The 13247-nt window shown below is 40.2% G+C and overlaps 1 pseudogene; it reads left to right on the forward strand.

Annotated features, from left to right (window-relative positions):
• Positions 1-7080: 7080 nt before the first annotated feature.
• Positions 7081-8163, forward strand: LOC129505935 (glyceraldehyde-3-phosphate dehydrogenase-like; annotated as a pseudogene).
• The last annotated feature ends 5084 nt before the right edge of the window (positions 8164-13247 follow it).

Genomic DNA, 13247 nt, shown 5'->3' on the forward strand with positions numbered 1-13247 from the left:
CTGAGCCAACCTACTGGTGCAGAAGCATAGTAACACAGAAACATCATTTCCCCAATAAAACATGTCTATTTTTCAGGTAGTAGTGGTGTTGATATAGTGATAGGATACAAGCACGTGACCTTTATGCAGCATAGATATGTGTGTTGTCTCATATGTGATCTTGTATAGACCCAGCTTGGTTCTTTTTTTTTTTTTTTTTTCAGCTTGCTTCTTCTCCAATGGCTCATCTTGGAGTTGTATCTGATTTTTAAAAAAGATTTATTTATTTATTTTTAGAGAGAGAAAGTGAGCAGGGGAAGGGGCAGAGGGAAAGAATCTCAAGCAGACTTTTTGCTGAGCATGGAGCCTGACACAGAGCCTAATCTCATGACCCATGAGAGCATGATGGAGCTGAAACCAAGAATCAGATGCTTAACCAACTGGGCCACTCAGGCGCCCCATGTATCTGATTTTATTACCAGTTTTTATTTTTATTATTTATATTTTTTATTATTTTATACCAGTTTTATCCACTGGGGAATGGGATGATTCTGCTTTTGTTTTTTTGGCCAGGAATTGTTTGATCACGAAAGTCTTGTTTCCCTAATTTCTTCTTGTCAGGTTGATCTGACACAATCACTTCTTTATTTCTGGAATCCAAGTTCATCTTCCAACTTTTGCTATCACTGAGGACAGTTATTTCTGAAAATGAAAAGTTTGTCAAGAGGCCTCTCTCAATGACATGGTACTTCTTGACTTCTGCTTTAAGGAAGAACTTGAGGCATTAATCTTATGGTAGATTGCTTTATTTACTAGTTGCCAGAAGTCTCATATTGGGACACCAACTAAGCCAAAACTTTGAAAATAAATGAAAGTCTTCAAAGAATATTAGCAGCATGGGGTAAATCTTTACGACTACAGATCCCCTTTTCATCTAGTAGAGTAATTGAAAAAATGTAAACACATTGCTTTAATTCTCAACTTAAATTCAGCCACTGATAGAATGGAGAGGTTTGAGCAAAATCAGTTTGCCAAATACCTAACAGAATAATTTGCATCTTTTGGGTACCAAGCACTGTAGAAAGTCTAATGGAGGCATAGGAAGAATTTAGTACGTATATTCCTGTTCCCTTGACTATGTCCCTTGGGATCTCACCTTCATGCCAAGCTGCTTATCAGTATAGTCTAAAATTTAATGTCTTCTTCAAGGAATTTCCAGAGCTAACTGCTAATAGAAGAAAGCTGTTTCCATTTCTTACATATTTCTGGATTTGGTGTTAGTGCTGTCTTTTTCTGTGGTTCCTTTTGATTCTAGTTTCTGCCAGTGGTTTAGGAGCCCCTTGCTTTTTCAGCACATTGATTAAGGAAAGATGAGCAGGATCAGCATTTGGCTCTAGGCTTACATTTATCTCATTATTGGTATATTTTGTAAGTTTGCATTATTTTTTTGGTCTTTGGGTAGGTCCTAGATAAAATCATGGCATTGAGGAAAATAAGCATTAATTAAATGAGTCAATGAAAAGTAATTTTTTAGTTGGAAAAGCAATTTGTCAGATGGAGATGTCATTCCCATCTCTCTTCTTTATTCTCATTTGGTCTGTTCTCCTGTCTTGCTTGCTCTTGAGCTCAATTTCATACTTCCTGTCTTTTCATCAAGAGATGCTGAAATTCACTCTCTTGCTTCTCATCCTGGATTCTACTAGAGATTCCAAATCCGGTGTGATGTTACTCCAGGACCTGTAATGCCAATTGATTAATCAAATAAAGTCTCCTCTATAATCTGCCAATGGTATATTATCTATGTGATCACCATAGGCAACTTTGCTGCCTAATTTGTTAATAGGTAACTGTATAAGAAGATGACAAGCTAGGTGGGTGATGGTTTATGGGATATATGTTCCCAGATCTCACCTACTTTACTTTCAGCTAAGGCTCACCCGGTTCAGTAGCTTGATTATGCAGTACTGGAGGTCTCAGTGCTAATATTAAGAATGTTTTGCTTGTTCTAACATGTCCTAGACATAGAGTAGCTGATTACACACAAAAGGCTCCTCTGAAGCCCTTGTCCAGGCTCTGGAGGAGAGAATCAATATGGTAATTACTATGGACTGTTTTTGCCTCTGAGTACAACTTGGGATTGTGAATGATGATTACTTTTGTTTTTTAAGCATGTATGTAGTGCTTTCTTTGTGCCCGTCCTGTTGTAAATATTAACTCATTTGAAATTCAAAACAATACTATGAGACAGACATTATTATTTTACAGATACAGAAATAGAAACTTTTCTGAGCCACAGAAAAATTAAGTAACTTGCTCAAGGTCACTTAGCCGACTAAGCTACCCAGACACCTCAGCTCAAGCTCACTTGGGTAAGTAAATGGCAGAGTTGGGCTCTGAACCCAGGAGATATTACTCCAGAGTCCCTGCTCTAATGCTGTGCTGTGCCACTCTTAGGCGGAAGTGAAGATTTTATTGTCCTCAAGAGGATGCCTGGGAATTCATTGTTTAAATGTTTAGATTCTTTTTTCACCCTCTCTAAATCATTCTCTCCTGGTAATAGTATTCATAGTAATACTATCAATAGTATATAATAGTATACAGTATATATTATAGTATATAATAATAATAAATAGTATTTTTACACAGGCATACCTCATTTTATTGCACTTCACTCTATTGGACTGTGCAGATACTGCATTTTCTACAAACTGAGGTTTCTGGCAACCCTGCATTGAGTAGGTCTGTCGGTACCATTTCCCAACAGCGTTTGCTCACTTTCTGTCTCTGTGTCACATTTTGGTGATGCTCATGATATACTTCAAACTTCGTCATTATTATTTGTTATGTGGCTTGTGATCAGTGACCTTTGATGTTACGTTATAACTGTTTTGGCGTGCCATGTGTCTGTACAGGACAGTGAACATCACTGATAAATGTGTGTGTTCTGGGGGCTCCCGGGTGGCTCAGTTGACTAGGTGTCTGCCTTGGGCTCAGGTCATGATCTTAGGGTCCTGGAATGGAGCCCCGTGTTGGGCTCCCCACCCAGTGGGGATTTTGCTTCTCCCTCTCACTCCACACTCTTTCCCTCTCTCAAATATAAATAAAATTTAAAAAATGTGTTCTGCTCCACTGATAGACTGTTCCCCCATCTCTTCTCCTTTCCGATTCTATGAAGGCTGAAAGGTGAAGAAGCTGCAGAGAAAAAAAAGTTTGAAGCTAGCAAAGTTAGTTCATGAGGTTTAAGGAAAAAAGCTGTTTCTGTAATTTTTTTAAACAAAGATTTTATTTATTTATTCATGAGAGACACAGAGAGAGAGGCAGAGACACAGGCAGAGGGAGAAGCAGGCTCCATGCAGGGAGCCTGATGTGGGACTCAATCCTGGGACTCCAGGATCAGGCCCTGGGCCACAGGTGGTGCTAAATTGCTGAGCCACCCAGGGATCCCCCTGTTTCTGTAATCTTAAAGTGCACAGTGAAGCAGCAAGTTATTTAGAAGGTCTAGCTAAGATGATTAATGAAGGTGGCTATACTAAACTATAGATTTTTTAACATAGACCAAATAGTCCTCTCTTGGAAGAAGATGCCATGTGAGACTTTCAGAGCTAGAGAGTAGTCAGTGTCCGGCTTCAAAGCTTCAAAGGATGGCTGACTCTCTTGTTAGGAGCTAATGTAGCTGGTGACTTTAACTTGAAGCCAGTGCTCATAGACTATTCTGGAAGTTCTGAGGCCCTTAAGAATGATGTGAAATCTATGCTGCCTGTGCTTTGTAAGTGGAACAACAAAGCCTGGATGGCAGCACATCTGTTTCAGTAAATATGATTCACTGAATATTTTAAGCCCGCTGTTGAGACCCACTGCTCAGCTAAAGATTCCTTTCAAAATATCACTGCTCATTGGCAGGGCACCTGGTCACTCAAGAGCCCTGATGGTGATAGACAATGAGATCAATGTTGTTTCCATGCCTGCTAACACAGCAACCATCTTGCAACTCATGGATCAAGGGGTTATTTGGCTTTTCAAGTCTTATTATTTAAGAAATACTGTCATAAGCTGCCACAATAGTGCTTCTTCTGGTGGATCTGGGCAAAAACAGTATAAAACCTTTTGGAAAGGATTCACCATTCTAGGGGCCATGGAGAACATTTTTTTTTTAAAAAAAGATTTTATTTATTTATTCATGAGAGACACAGAGAGAGAGGCAGAGACACAGGCAGAGGGAGAAGCAGGCTCCATGCAGGGAGCCTGATGTGGGATTCAAATCCCAGAATCCAGGATCACGTTCTGAGCCAAAGGCAGATGCTCAACTGCTGAGCCAGCCAGGTGTCCCCATGGAGAATATTTGTGATTCACGAGAAGAAGGCAAAGGGAAGAAGTTGGTTTCAACCCGCATGGATGACTTTGAAGAGTTCAAGACCTCAGTGGAGGAAGGGACTACAGATATGGTGGAAATAGCAAGAGAACTAGAGTCTGAAGCAGAGCCTGAAGATGTGAGTTGCTACAATCTCTTGATAAAATTTGAATGGATGAAGAGTTGCTTTTTACAGATGAGCAGAGAAAGTGGCTTCTTGAGAGGGAATCCCCTCCTGGTGAAGATGCTGTGAAGATTGTTGAAAACAAAGGACTTAGAATATTATATAAATTTAATTGATAAAAGCAGTGGCAGGGTTTGAGAGGACTGACTTCAATTGTGGGAGAAGTTCTCCTGTAGGTAAAATGCTGTCAAACAATATCATATGCTACGTAGAAAGTTTTCGTGAAAGGAAGATTCATTGCTGCAGCAAACTTCACCATTGTTTTATTTTAAGAAATTGCGGCACCCACCACCCTGATCAGTCAGCAGCCAATCAGTATTGAGGTGAGACCCTCCACTAGCAAAAAGATTGAGTGTCTGGAAGCTCAGATGGTGGTTAGCATTTTTAGCAATAAAATGTTTTTAAATTAAGGTACGTACATTTTTTTTTTAGACATATGCTTTTGCATCCTTAGTAGACTACAATACTATGTAAACATAACTTTTATATGCACTGGGAAACCAAAAAGTTCATTTGACTTTATTGTGATATTCACTTTATTGTGATGGTCTGGAACTAAACACTCAATTTATCTGAGGTATGCCTGAATAGGAATAAAAAATGATTCTGGGCAATTTTAGCAGAAAAGAAAATTGTTGAAAGGTTGTTGGGTAGCTTGAATAATCATCAAAAATTCTAAAGGACTGAACTTGGAAATGAGGTCAGAAGAAGAGACAAAGCAGCAAAATCACCCCCCAACCCCCCAGTGTCTGTGGAGATGCTGCTGCTACTAGACAAGGGACGCCTGAGCTACACTGCTGGGCACCACTGCCACACTAGCATCCTTGTTACCATGGAAATGTGATGCTGTTCTGCTGCTGCTGTTGCCACCACCACTACATGGATTCTCTGCTCTTCTTGCTTCTTCTGATTCAAGGCCTGGTTAGTACATCTAATTGGCCAATCTTAAGTCATAAGTCTATATCCTATGTTACATCCTCACTGTACAAGAGGCTGGGAAATCAAGTATCTTGCCTTCTAGGGTTGCAGAACAAAATACAGGAGCCTCAATACTTGCAAAATCTGGGGGGATGTACTTATACTAAAATTTTTTTCTCTACTTATGTGAAATTTAAATTTAGCTGGCACTCTGTGTTCTTATTTGTTGAATCTGATAACTCTACTGCCTTCTTAGTTTCTGTATTCAAGAGAAAACCAAGATCCATATGATGGGCAATTTTCAAAATATAGGATAAGTTTCTCTATTTAGAAGGAACAGGACTAATATTCACTACAATCCCTTCTAACATTTTTTAAAAAATATTTTATTTATTTATTCATAAGAGACACACAGAGACATAGGCAGAGGGAGAAACAGACTCCCTGTGGGGAGCCCAATGTGGGACTTAATCCCAGGACCTTGGGATCATGACCTGAGCCAAAGGCAGATGATCAACCACTGAGCCACCCAGGTGCCCCCCATTCTAACATTTTTTTATGTAGTCACAGCACAATAATTTTGTAGTGAAAGAAAGCATACTTTCTGGTGTCAAACCAAAACTTGAACTATAACCAGATTTCTCTTTTACCAGTACCCTCCACTCATGTTGTATCACAACTAATTTACTTTTCTACTGATTTAAGGTGATGTTGTGGATAGCATGCTTTTATTTATTTATTTTTTTAAGATTTTATTCTTAAGTCCCCCAGTGTAGGACTTGAACTTACAACCTTGAGATCGAGTCGCATGTTCTACTGACTGAGCCAGCCAGGTGCCCCTGGGTAGCGTGCTTTTATTCAGCTCTTAATAAGCTTTCCTTTTCTTTTTTTTTAAAGTAAGTTTTTAAAAGATTTTATTTACTTATTCATGAGAGAGAGAGAGAGAGAGAGAGAGAGAGAGAGAGAGAGGCAGAGACACAGGCAGGCAGAGGGAGAAGCAGGCTCCATGCAGGGAGCTTGACGTGGGACTCAATCCTGGGACTCCAGGATCAGGCCCCGGGCCTAAGGCAGGCACTAAACCACTGAGCCACCCAGGGATCCCAATATAAGCCTCCCTTTTCAATAATAAATGGGGCTCTCATTCCTAATCCTGAGGAAAAAATTTCATTATGGTAAACTATTCAAGCTACATACAAATATGTAAACATATTGCAAAATGCGTTGTAAGTCAAGAAATCTGTCATAAAAAGTTTACTATATATCATCCACTGCTCTGTATTTTGGTGTCTCTGCTTCACTTTCTGATTAAAAATATTTATGAAGCTCTTCTGATACTATATTATTACAGAAGAAAAAGGTAATTTTGATTGTGCAAAATATTAGCAGCTTAGAACAAAATAATCTTCCTCATAATTCTTAAGTGTTTCCAACAAATTCATTCTAGAGTCAAAGAGAATAAAGTTTGTAGTTGGCAAAATTATTTTATTTTATTGTAGGATTCTTATGTTTTCAACTTATATATTTAATGTACTCAGGATTAAACCCTTAAGGAGAATGGGGGGAAAAAGGCAATATTCTAATAATTAAATGGATCTCTAGCTAAAGCTGCAATCAGAGAGATTTATTTTTTAAATTATAACACCGTGGCTCTCTGCTCCTCCCGGTCCGACAGACAGCCGCGTCTCCTGGTGCAGGGCCAGCCGCGTCCCCGAGACACGATGGTGAAGGTCGGAGTGAATGGATTTGGCCATATTGGGCGCCTGGTCACCAGGGCTGCTTTTAACTCTGGCAAAGTGGATATCGTCGCCATCAATGACCCCTTCATTGATCTCAACTACATGGTGTACATGTTCCAGTATGATTCTACCCACGGCAAATTCCACGGCACAGTCAAGGCTGAGAACGGGAAACTTGTCATCAACGGAAAGTCCATCTCCATCTTCCAGGAGCGAGATCCCGCCAACATCAAATGGGGTGATGCTGGTGCTGAGTATGTTGCGGAGTCCACTGGGGCCTTCACCACCATGGAGAAGGGTGGGGCTCACTTGAAGGGCAGAGCCAAGAGGGTCATCATCTTGGCTCCTTCTGCTGATGCCCCTGTGTTTGTGATGGGCGTGAACCACGAGAAGTATGACAACTCCCTCAAGATTGTCAGCAATGCCTCCTGCACCACCAACTGCTTGGCTCCTCTGGCCAAAGTCATCCATGACCACTTTGGCATCGTGGAGGGCCTCATGACCACAGTCCATGCCATCACTGACACCCAGAAGACCGCGGACGGCCCCTCTGGGAAGCTGTGGTGTGACGGCCGAAGGGCTGCCCAGAACATCATCCCTCCTCCACTGGCACCACCAAGGCTGTGGGCAAGGTCATCCCTGAGCTGAACGGGAAGCTCACTGGCATGGCCTTCCATGTCCCCACCCCCAGTGTGTCAGTTGTGGATCTGACCTGCCGCCTGGATAAAGCTGCCAAATATGACGACATCAAGAAGGTGGTGAAGCAGGCATCGGAGGGCCCCCTCAAGGGCATCCTGGGCTACACTGAAGACCAGGTTGTCTCCTGTGACTTCAACAGTGACACCCACTCTTCCACCTTCCACGCCGGGGCTGGCATTGCCCTCAATGACCATTTTGTCAAGCTCATTTCCTGGTATGACAATGAATTCGGCTACAGCAACCGGGTGGTGGACCTCATGGTCCACATGGCTTCCAAGGAGTAAGAGCCTCCTGGACCACCAGCCCCAGCAAGAACAAGAGGAAGAGAGAGGCCTCAGCTGCTGGGGAGTCCCTGCCCCAACTTAATCCCCCAACACACTGAGAATCTCCTGACCTCCAATTTACATCCTAGACCCCGAGGAAGGGGAGGGGCTTGGGGAGCCCTACCTTGTCATGTACCATCAATAAAGTATACTGTACCCAGCCAAAAAAAAAAAAAATTATAACATCGTCATAGTCATTTAGATATTCTATATTGATTTGATAAGAAAATATAGATTTTACCAGGGTTGATGCATTTCATAATCATTGCTGGAAGAGTACTTATCACAACTACCATATTTGATACTTAGTACAAAGGCAAATCATTTGCACTTTAGGAGAAGAAAACAGTCTTTTTAAAGTTACCAGATGAAAAATATGGCATAGGGAGTATAGTCAATAATATTGTAATGATGTATGGTGACAGATGGTAACTATACTTAATGGTTGCATAATGTACAGAATTGTCACTATGATACTATATTATACACTTGAAAGTAACATTGTCAGCTTAAATTTTTATCATTGAAGTATAAAGAGAGAGGCAAACCAAGAAACAGATTCTTAACTGTAGAGAAGAAACTGATGGTTACCGGAGGGGGTATTCAGGAGAATACCCTGGTGAGGGAGATGTGTGAAATAGGTGATGCGGAATAAGGAGCGCACTTGTGATGAGTGCTGGGTGTTCATTATATTGTATCCTGAGACTAATATTACACTGTGGGCACCTAACTAGAGTTTAAATAAAAACTTAAATAAAATATTTGTATTTTTAAACCTAAAAATAATAACTTATTAGAGAATTCATGTCTGCAAGCTTTATTATGATTTTTGGTTATGAACACCATTTTTAATTTTTGTCTTATTTATTCCCCAAAGCAAAACAGATTGATTTCTGTAAGCAGTAATTGCATGGGAAGAGGAAAGTGGTGGATGGCTAAAGAGAAGAGTGATATATAATTATTCTAGTTCATTCTCAAGGATCTCTAAATTGTATCAAAGATCCAGAAAGAGGGGGTAGGGGGGAACAGGGTAACTGGGTGATGGGCATTAAGGAGGGCATGTGATGTGATGAGCACTGGGTGTTATATAAGAATGATGAATCACTGACCTCTATCTCTGAAACCAATAATGCATTATAGGTTAATTAATTGAATTTAAATGGAACTAAAAAAAATCATACAGTCCTCCCCCCAAAATCCAGAAAATGCTCTTGACAGTTAATATGCTTGAATTTTGATTCTGAGTTACATGGTTTATACTATCATATTCTCTGATTCTTATTTACAGCCTTATTACATGTGAATATTTCATTTTATTTTATTCACAGGAAAAGCATCAAGTTAATGACATTTCAAGTCACATTACCTTGTAAATTGGCTCTTCACATAATTTAAAGCACAGTATTTTAGGGGGCCTGGCTACTCGGTAGAGCATGTGACTCTTGGTCTCAGGGTCATGAGTTCAAACCCCATATTGGGTGTGTAGCCTACATAAAAATTGTATAATAATTGTATAAGGCATTTGAGTGGCTCAATTGGTTAAGTGACTGACTTCAGCTCAGGTCATAATCTCAGGGTCTTGAGATCAAGCCTTGTATGGGGCTTCCCATTCAGCAGGGAGTCTGTTTCTCCCTCTTCATCTGTCCCTCCCCCTGTTTGTGTTTTTTCTCTTTTCAAATAAATAAAATCTTTAAAAAGTTATAAAATACAGTATTTAAAAACTATTATTTAAATATCCTTTTAAGGGATCTCTGGGTGGCGCAGCAGTTTGGTGCCTGCCTTTGGCCCGGGGCACGATCCTGGAGACCCGGGATCGAATCCCACGTCGGGCTCCCGGTGCATGGAGCCTGCTTCTCCCTCTGCCTGTGTCTCTGCCTCTCTCTCTCTCTGTGTGACTATCATAAATAAATAAATAAAATCTTTAAAAAAAATAAATAAATATCCTTTTAAGTTTTTTTATTTTTACCAGTTTTTTCATTTTACATTAAATGAAAAAATATGTAATAAAATCCTTCCAATATAAAAATTGTGCATTAAAACAGTAACAGTCCTCTGCTTACACCCGCTACCAATCCTGAGAGATAACTTCTGATAATAGAAGTTGGTATGTAACCTTGTAGAATTCTAAGGATACACATAAAACACACATAATAGAATTTTATTTTATTTTTATTTTTTAAATTTTTTAATTTATTTATGATAGAGAGAGAGAGAGAGAGAGAGAGAGAGAGAGAGAGAGACAGGCAGAGGGAGAAGCAGGCTCCATGCACAGGGAGCCTGACGTGGGATTCGATCCCGGGTCTCCAGGATCGCGCCCTGGGCCAAAGGCAGGCGCCAAACCGCTGCGCCACTCAGGGATCCCTCGCATAATAGAATTTTAAACATTTATTTTAAAAATGAGATTCTAGGGGCATCTGGGTGGCTCAGTGGGTTAAACATCTGCTTTGGGCTCACAACATGGTCTCAGGGTCCTGGGATTGAGCCCCAAAGTCAGGCTGTCTGGTCAGCAGGGCATCTGCTTCTCCCTTTCCCTCTGCCTGCCCCTCTGCCTGCTTGTGCACTCTCTCTGTCAAATAAATAAAATCTTTAAAAAAAAATCAAAAGGTGAGATTCTATATGATTTGTAGCTTTTTTTAAGATTTTAAAATGTTATATCCTAAACATTTTTTCATGTAAATGCATACATATCCACTTTACTCTTCCCAGCAGCTGCACAGTACATTATAGTATTTACATAGTTGTACATTAAACATTTTTAATTATGAAATTAATTCATCCTTGTAGCACATTTAAACAACACTAAAAATGTACTTATTATACCATAATCAATCTAACCATTCTTTTATTAGTGGGCAGGTAGGGTGCTCGCAGCTTTTAGTGCCACAAAATGTTTCCACAGAGAACTTTTTTTGTATAAGTTGTTATACTTGTGTAAGTAGTTCATTAATTTCAAAATCTGGGGTAATTCATGTTAATAGTTAAATACGGTCAGATCGTACCTTGAATATCTTATGCATAGTCATCCCTCAAATGTTTTAATCACATTGTAAATCTTGATAGTGTCTATGCATTGATAGCAGGTAAAGTGGACTATTTTTTTTTCTCCTTTTTTTTTTATATCTGGTCATGACAAGGTGATGAGGCTTAAAATCAGTAATGAGCTGGTACATATATTATTCAGAGAAGAGTGTTTCAGTAGCTCACGCTTGCATGCACTCGCGCGCGCGCGCGCACACACACACACACACACACACACACACCTCCTCTTCCCCACTGTCAGCTGACTGGAAGATTCATTGCAGTTAACAAGGGAAGCAGTTCAGTCCTGCTTTTAAAGAAATAGAATTCTCTCGTCATGAAAATCTGTCACCCGCCCCCACACTAGAGATGAGAAAGCCTTTGAACACCCTTCTTGCTCCCTGCTTTTTTCTTGACTTTGCATTCATTCCCCTGTCCTTGCCTCACCTTGGCTGCACCCCAGTGATGCCCAAGACTACATAACCCACCCATAACCTGGAGTTTTGCATGGCCTAGGTTTAGAGCAGCATCACGTGAATAAAACAACCTTTATCTCTTTGACACAAAAGACCAATTTGTCAAACACACCAACACTTCTTAAAACGTCTCCCCATTCCTCTTACTCAGCTCTCATACCTTGAAGCTTCATTCTGCATTCCCCTTCTCAACACCTGCCAGCCTGGGGTCGCATTTCTTCTCCTGCTTTGCTTTCCATATGCCACGGTTTAGTTTTTCTAAGAATACATTTTCACTTTTTCTCGTGCAAATCCTCACCTCCATTTCTCCTGCCCCCTACACCCCCCCCAATGCTTCTCAGATTTTCATGATTTGGCAAATAAGAGACTGAGATTGCTCTAAGAGCTTAACTTGCTTAATCCTCATACCAAATTTATGACGTGGAAACTGTTATTATTCACATTTTACCGTTAAAATTACAGCGAAGCTAAGTAACTTGCCCTAAATTGTGCAGCTAATAGGTGAAAAATATGGAATTTAAATCTAGGCAGTCTGCTTGTAAGAGTATAAGCTGTTAACCTCTTTTATGAATTTTGCATATGCAAGAAAAACACACTATTCAATTAGATTTGGCTTCATCTACTCTCCTTTTTAGACTTGGTCGTATTCATTCTCTTTCAGTTGCAGGTAAAAGGAACATGCAATTCAGACTGCATGAGGATGGAAAAAAAAAAAAGAAATTGAATGGTTCATGAACCTGAAAAATGTTCCAGAAGTGGGGCTAATTTCTGGTGCAGTTTAGTTTTAGGCTCAGATTCTGACTTTCTGTCTCTGCTACGTCACGCTTATCTTTGGTTTGTTGGCTTTTCTTCTCAGCCTTCACGTGATGGTCAGATGACTGCAGTAACTCAATTTTAATTCAGTTAAAAAGAGAGTCTCTTTTTAGATAGCTCTTGTCAGAATTCTTTTATTTTTTAAAGATTTTTTTAAATAAATTTTTTTGTTGGTGTTCAACTTACCAACATACAGAGTAACACCCAGTGCTTATCCCGTCAAGTGCTCACCTCAGTGCCCGTCACCCATTCACCCCCACCCCTGCCCACCTCCTGTTCCACCACCCCTAGCTCGTTTCCCAGAGTTAGGAGTCTCTCATGTTCTGTCTCCCTTTCTGATATTTCCCACTCATTTTTTCTCCTTTCCCCTTTATTCCCTTTCACTATTTTTTATATTCCCCAAATGAATGAGACCGTATAATGTTTGTCCTTCTCCGATTGACTTATTTCACTCAACATAATACCCTCCAGTTCCATCCACGTTGAAGCAAATGGTGGGTATTTGTCGTTTCTAATGGCTGAGGAATATTCCATTGTATACATAAACCACATCTTCTTTATCCATTCATCTTTCGATGGACACCGAGGCTCCTTCCACAGTTTGGCTATTGTGGACATTGCTGCTAGAAACATCGGGGTGCAGGTATTTCATTGCATCTGTATCTTTGGGGTAAATCCCCAACAGTGCAATTGCTGGGTCGTAGGGCAGGTCTATTTTTAACTCTTTGAGGAACCTCCACACAGTTTTCCAGA

This window comes from Nyctereutes procyonoides, unplaced genomic scaffold, assembly GCF_905146905.1.
Source record: "Nyctereutes procyonoides isolate TBG_1078 unplaced genomic scaffold, NYPRO_anot_genome, whole genome shotgun sequence".
Taxonomy (NCBI): Eukaryota; Metazoa; Chordata; class Mammalia; order Carnivora; family Canidae; genus Nyctereutes; species Nyctereutes procyonoides.